This window comes from Panthera pardus, unplaced genomic scaffold (genome assembly GCF_024362965.1).
Source record: "Panthera pardus isolate Hobbes unplaced genomic scaffold, ASM2436296v1 HiC_scaffold_12, whole genome shotgun sequence".
NCBI lineage: Eukaryota > Metazoa > Chordata > Mammalia > Carnivora > Felidae > Panthera > Panthera pardus.
This window is the reverse complement of record NW_026526677.1, coordinates 31,460,769-31,466,457: the sequence shown is the minus strand read 5'-3', so window position 1 is coordinate 31,466,457 and position 5,689 is coordinate 31,460,769. Positions and strand designations below refer to the sequence as shown.

Here is a 5,689-nt window from a genome sequence, read left to right as displayed (position 1 = left end):
TTCCAATGTCTTGGATATAGCTAAAATGTTTTCAGGTTAATTATGCATAACCGAAATTTTGTTTTCCACATGCAGACCTAGAGTTCATAGACTTGCACACAAAAGCCTATGACTTGCAAAATTAACACCCTAGAATTGCCATTTGTCCTTGATATATTTTGGTATTCAAGCCAAAATAAAGTGTTTCAGAAATTGTCTATGACTTCTCGTGGAAGATGAATGTGTGCTTTTTAATCTTGAGGGCAGGAGAGAAACTAAGATAATTCAATCAACTTATGCATTGTTTTAAATCTGGCTCAAAAACCAGAAACTCACATCTGCCATTACTTTATTCCCAGAGAAGCACTTGTTGACTCCTAGAAAAAGTTGTTCTTTTTATGTTTTTATGTCATCTAAATATACACACAAACAGAGTTCCAGCTCTGTTTGAACATATATATTCAAACAAAGTTTTGGGCTTTTCAAAAGCATAATAAGAAGTGAATATATATTAACATGGCTACAGAGAATGAACTATGCCAAGAAATAGAAATGGATGCATTGCAAATTAAAAATCACCATATAAATACAAAATACTTTAAGTGAAGATGCCTTTCTTAGTAAGGAAATTATAGGCTTGAGATCAAGCCTTGGTGCCATACTTAGCTATATAAACTTGGGCAGGTTGCTTATTCATTCAGTTTCATTTTGGTCACACATCAAATGGGAAAACTGAGTTTTAGCTTCTTGGTTCTCTTGAATTAAAGCACAACAACTTCTGAGAATGCTCCTGAATACAGACTAGATTTATAGCAGATGTTCGTCACATCTTGAAAACATGTCACAGGTGTGAAACATGGCATGACAGCCAAATAGGACAATTTTGGCTTTTATCTATCATCTTGGGTCTTTGGTAAAGTTAAACGGCAAAAAGGAATCTGCAATGTAGGACTTCTAGAAGACACTAGTTCCTAAGATAAGATGCCAAAACAGTTGCATGCTTAAGAAGCATCCACTTCCCTTGGTCACACAGATGTTTCGCATGAAACAGTCCAGGATTCAGATGTTCAACCACAGTTAGTACTGCATTTCCAGAAGTTAAAGCATGGTATAGAATTGGCTCTAACACATTGTTTTCTCCTCAGTAATAGCTTTCATCTTTCTTTCTCTTTTATAGTTCTCAAGACTGAACATCTTCATGTTTTCAATCTGCAATGGATCATCTTAGGCTCATATTTTCTATCTAACCATAATAAACATAAGTTTGTAATCATAGTACTCATTTTAAGAAAAGTCGTGGTTTAATGGAAAAAAATAAAGCTTGAATGTTTTTGGCTTTAAAAATTATTTTCAATGATAGCAATTTTAATATAGCATTTTGAAGGAAATTACATTTGAATAAAGTCTAGATAAAAGCATTTACATGTGGGAACAGAGATTATCTACGAATTGATGAATTATGTTTAAATTGATAACATGGCTTAACCCAGAATCCACTAGGTAGTATCCCAAAAATCATTTTAGGGCAGTCCCGATTAGGTTACAAATTGTAGAATATCCCCCCACCCCCAGTGAATACATTTCCTAAAAATGCTGCTTCATTACCATTCCATTATTCACACTGACGATTTCCATCTGGTACTAAGAACATTGCAATTTTTTGGTTATCAAATCTGTAACTACTGATATATCTCAGGAAAGAAGCATAGACTATGTACAAGTGATTGAATCTTCACCAATGTATTAAATCACCTTAACACCTTAACATGCTCCCCTCCCTCGTCTCTCTTCTGGTTTTTGTTTTTGTTTTTGTTTTGGTGAAAGTTTGAACAATCAGGTAATACCCTGCTGATAAGTTAATGGGTGCAGCTGGTTTTATAGCCCAAATTTTCCAGTGGTGCAAATAGAATAGAATACAGATCTGTGATAATGTAATTAGAGCTGCCACTATAGTATATTGGAAATATTATTGAATTGGGAATAAGGAAACTGAGATTGCAGTTCTGTTTTATTATTAACACAATACAAAATAAAGATGTTTGATTTATGCTTTTGAGTTTTATTTCCTTATATATCAATAAGAGGTAGAAGGAGGTTGTCTCTAATGTGCCCACTGCCAATTAGCCTCCTGTTACAAGTCATGTGTCTGCCCTAGCATAAACAGGAAGTACTTGTATTTGCTTTATTACCTAAACATACATTTTTCTTTTTTTTTAATTTTTTTAATGTTTTTATTTATTTTTGAGACAGAGAGAGGCAGAACATGAGCAGGGGAGGGTCAGAGAGAGAAGGAGACACAGAATCCGAAGCAGGCTCCAGGCTCTAAGCTGTCAGCACAGAGCCCGACGCGGGGCTCGAACTCACGGACTGTGAGATCATGACCTGAGCCAATGTCGGACGCTTAACCAACTGAGCCACCCAGGCGCCCCAACATACATTTTTCTTCTCACACCCACGATATATATTTTTTCGTCATTAGATATGGAACTACAATATAAATTCTTCAACGTTTTAAGAGAAAGTGACTAATGACAAGCATCCCCAAAACAATAATTCTCTAAAAATGAAGACTATATGGTCAGAGCCCAGAGACTAACATATTAAAACTCTACAAATGTGGAAAATCCAAATCAGCTGAATATTGATTGTGAATTTAACATTTTAGTTGTGCTTTAAAGAAGGCTGATAAATATCACTCTATACGAGGCTACTTATACGTAAACAGCTTTTAAAAATTACATGATTTAAGTTACCTTTAAATAAATTTTAAGGTACTTTAAATTATAAAGTATGTATCTTTTTTATGTTTATTTATTTTTGAGAGAGAGAGAGTGTGTGTGTGTGTGTGTGTGTGTGTGAGTTGGGGAGGGGCAGAGAGAAGAGGGAGACACAGAAGCTGAAGCAGGCTCCAGGCTCCGAGCTGTCAGCACAGGGCTCCACACGGAGCTCAAACTCATGGACTTTGAGATCATGACCTGAGATGAAGTAGGGTGCTTAACCTAGCCTGAGCCACCCAGAAGCCCCATATCTGTTTTTAAGTTTAGAAAAGAGTCCATTAGACAAATCCAATAAAACACCAGTTTTTAAATGACTTTTCATTTTTCATTTGTTAAGGAAGAGGGAAATACATGAAGACAAAAGGAGTCTAATAAAGGTAAAGAGACTAGGGAAGAGTCAAATGAGGAAAATCGGTTAATTCTGCTGTGGCTTTGCATAAGGAAAATTGATATTTTCAAACACTCAAATATTAATTCACTGAGATAGTGAGTTTTACAGCATCACTGAATGTCATTGCCCTTTGAAATGTCAATTTACCAATATTCACAGTTCATTAGCTGAATTAATCCTTAACCTTTGGAGGCCTTCTCTTTAGAAGGCACAATTCAATAAAGAAAAATTGTCTTCTGGACAGGGAGCAGCCATGAAACTTCAGCTCCTATGAACCACAGTACATAAGAACATGGGAGAGTACACACACACAGGCGCACGCGCACACACACACACACACACCTCATACACAAAGTAGACTATCTGAAAAGATAAATGAAAATATTTATAGAAGTTATCTTTGGATAGGAGATTATGGGTAATTTTCGCAAGATATTTATCTTTGTTTTAAAACTTTCTAAACCATGGGGTGCCTGGGGGGCTCATTCGGTTAAGAATCCAACTCTTGATTGCGATTCAGGTCATGATCTCACGGTTTGTGAGTTGGAGCCCCACATCAGGCTCTCTGCTGTCAGTGCAGAGCCTGCTTCAGAGCCTCTGTCTCCTTCTCCTTCTCTGCCCCTTCCACACTCACACTCTCCTCTCAAAAATAAATAATTAAAAAAATAATAAACCCAAAACTTTCTAAAACACATGAATCATTTAAAAAATAATTTATTAACCAATTAACTAATTAACATATAATATAGGTAGGAGTCATTTGAGTATTTCAGCTATTCCTTAAGCAAATGGACACTACCACTTGCAACAGTAATTATAGAATTGTACTACACATTGGAATCATCTAAGGAGTTTAAAAAAAATCCCATTGCCCAGGCTGTACTCTATGAAAATAAAATTAGCTCTGAGAATCAGACCTACACAACAGTATTTGTTTTCCTTTTTTTAATGCTTCATGATTTTGCATGCCATCCTTGCGCAGGGAGGGGCCATGCTAATCTTCTCTATATCACTCCAATTTTAGTATATGTGCTGCTGAAGTGAGCACTAGACATCAGTGTTTTTAACATAACCCCACCCGGTGAGTCCATTGTTCAACCAAATCTGAAAACCAGTGATATAGAAAACAGACATGTTATATATAAATTCAAGGATTTTGAATTCTGAAAAAAATGGCATAACAATGCAATTGCCCAGTAATAAGTGTCCAGTGTTGGTATTCTTAATCAAACTCTTTCTGTGATCTTGTTTTGGCAGACTTCAAAATAACCCATCCTTCCTTGATTCATCGCCCTTTTCACACCTGGCTCACCAAGACTTCTGTCAGTTCTGTGAACTACTTGATATTCTTCTTATAAATTCTTTTATGACATAAGATACTCAGTTATTTAAAGCCTATACCCCTAAATGATATATTCTTAAAGCATTATTAATGTCATAAATAATTTGAACTAGGCAAAAAGAGAAATTAAACCTTTAAATAGGTAAAATTAAATTGTACATTTTTAACAAAAAAATTTGGACCAATACTATCTATAATAATTAGTATGATATATACTAATTATCATGTATATGACAGTATGTTTTACAAGTATTTTCTCACTTATGATCCTACCGATATCATTAGGTAATTACTGTAACTATACTCATGCCACAAATGAGTATTTATGGATAATGCTTATTTGTGGATATGGGTTGTTATGATGGTGAAAAGAATGTTGGGGGAAAAAGGAATTTGAAAGTGATTACAAAGCTGGAAGAGTCTTGAGCTACATGTTTTGTAAATGCATATTCCTTTCGCAAGGTTTTGGTACATTACTTCAATCATGTTGTGTTTAATTGTTAATAAAACACCCTAAGGTTCATTAAGTTTCTCTTATCCATGACTAAAGAATAAGGAGAAGCCTAAATCTCTGCGTATGTGGTAAAAAAGATTATCTGTTTCAGCCTGATTGATAAGTTAATCATCCTATCATACAACCAGGGAATGAAATTCATGTCATATGAATGGTGGGATGATACAAACATCTTAAAATCAGGATCTGCTTTTGATACATCTTTGCATCCCTCATGACACCTAAATACTAGAGACTTTTTTTTCAGTTTTAAATAATTTACTGACATTGCCAAGCCAATAGACTCAAAGTTTTTCTATGTATTTATTATTTCAAAATGTATTTAATAGAAATCAGCTATATTTAGAAGATAGAGACACAAAATCAAAAGTAATGATCCTTTCCCTGAAAGGGTGTTCTCCAAAATGAGTTCAAATACTGGGGAAAAAAGGAGAAATAGTATTATTCTATTTCAGGTGATTATTAGGTGAGATAATAAATAACACTCTTCTTACTTCTATGGTTCAGGCAAGAAAACTATCAAAATTCTATCTCCATTTCTGATCTTTCCCCTAAATCTCAGAATCTTATATCCAACTGCTTAACTGGTATGTACATGTGGATGTTTACACCTAACAACAACAAAACCAAACTACTAGTTTCTGAACTTAAATCTGCTCTATCCCATACTTCCCTAGGTCAGTAAA

At 34.8% G+C, this 5,689-nt stretch overlaps 1 non-coding gene across 1 annotated transcript; it reads right to left on the bottom strand.

Annotated features, from left to right (window-relative positions):
- Positions 1-4,084: 4,084 nt before the first annotated feature.
- On the bottom strand, positions 4,085-4,195 carry LOC128776283 (U6 spliceosomal RNA). Its single transcript, XR_008421368.1, has one exon. It is a non-coding gene; the product is annotated as a U6 spliceosomal RNA (small nuclear RNA).
- Positions 4,196-5,689: the final 1,494 nt, after the last annotated feature.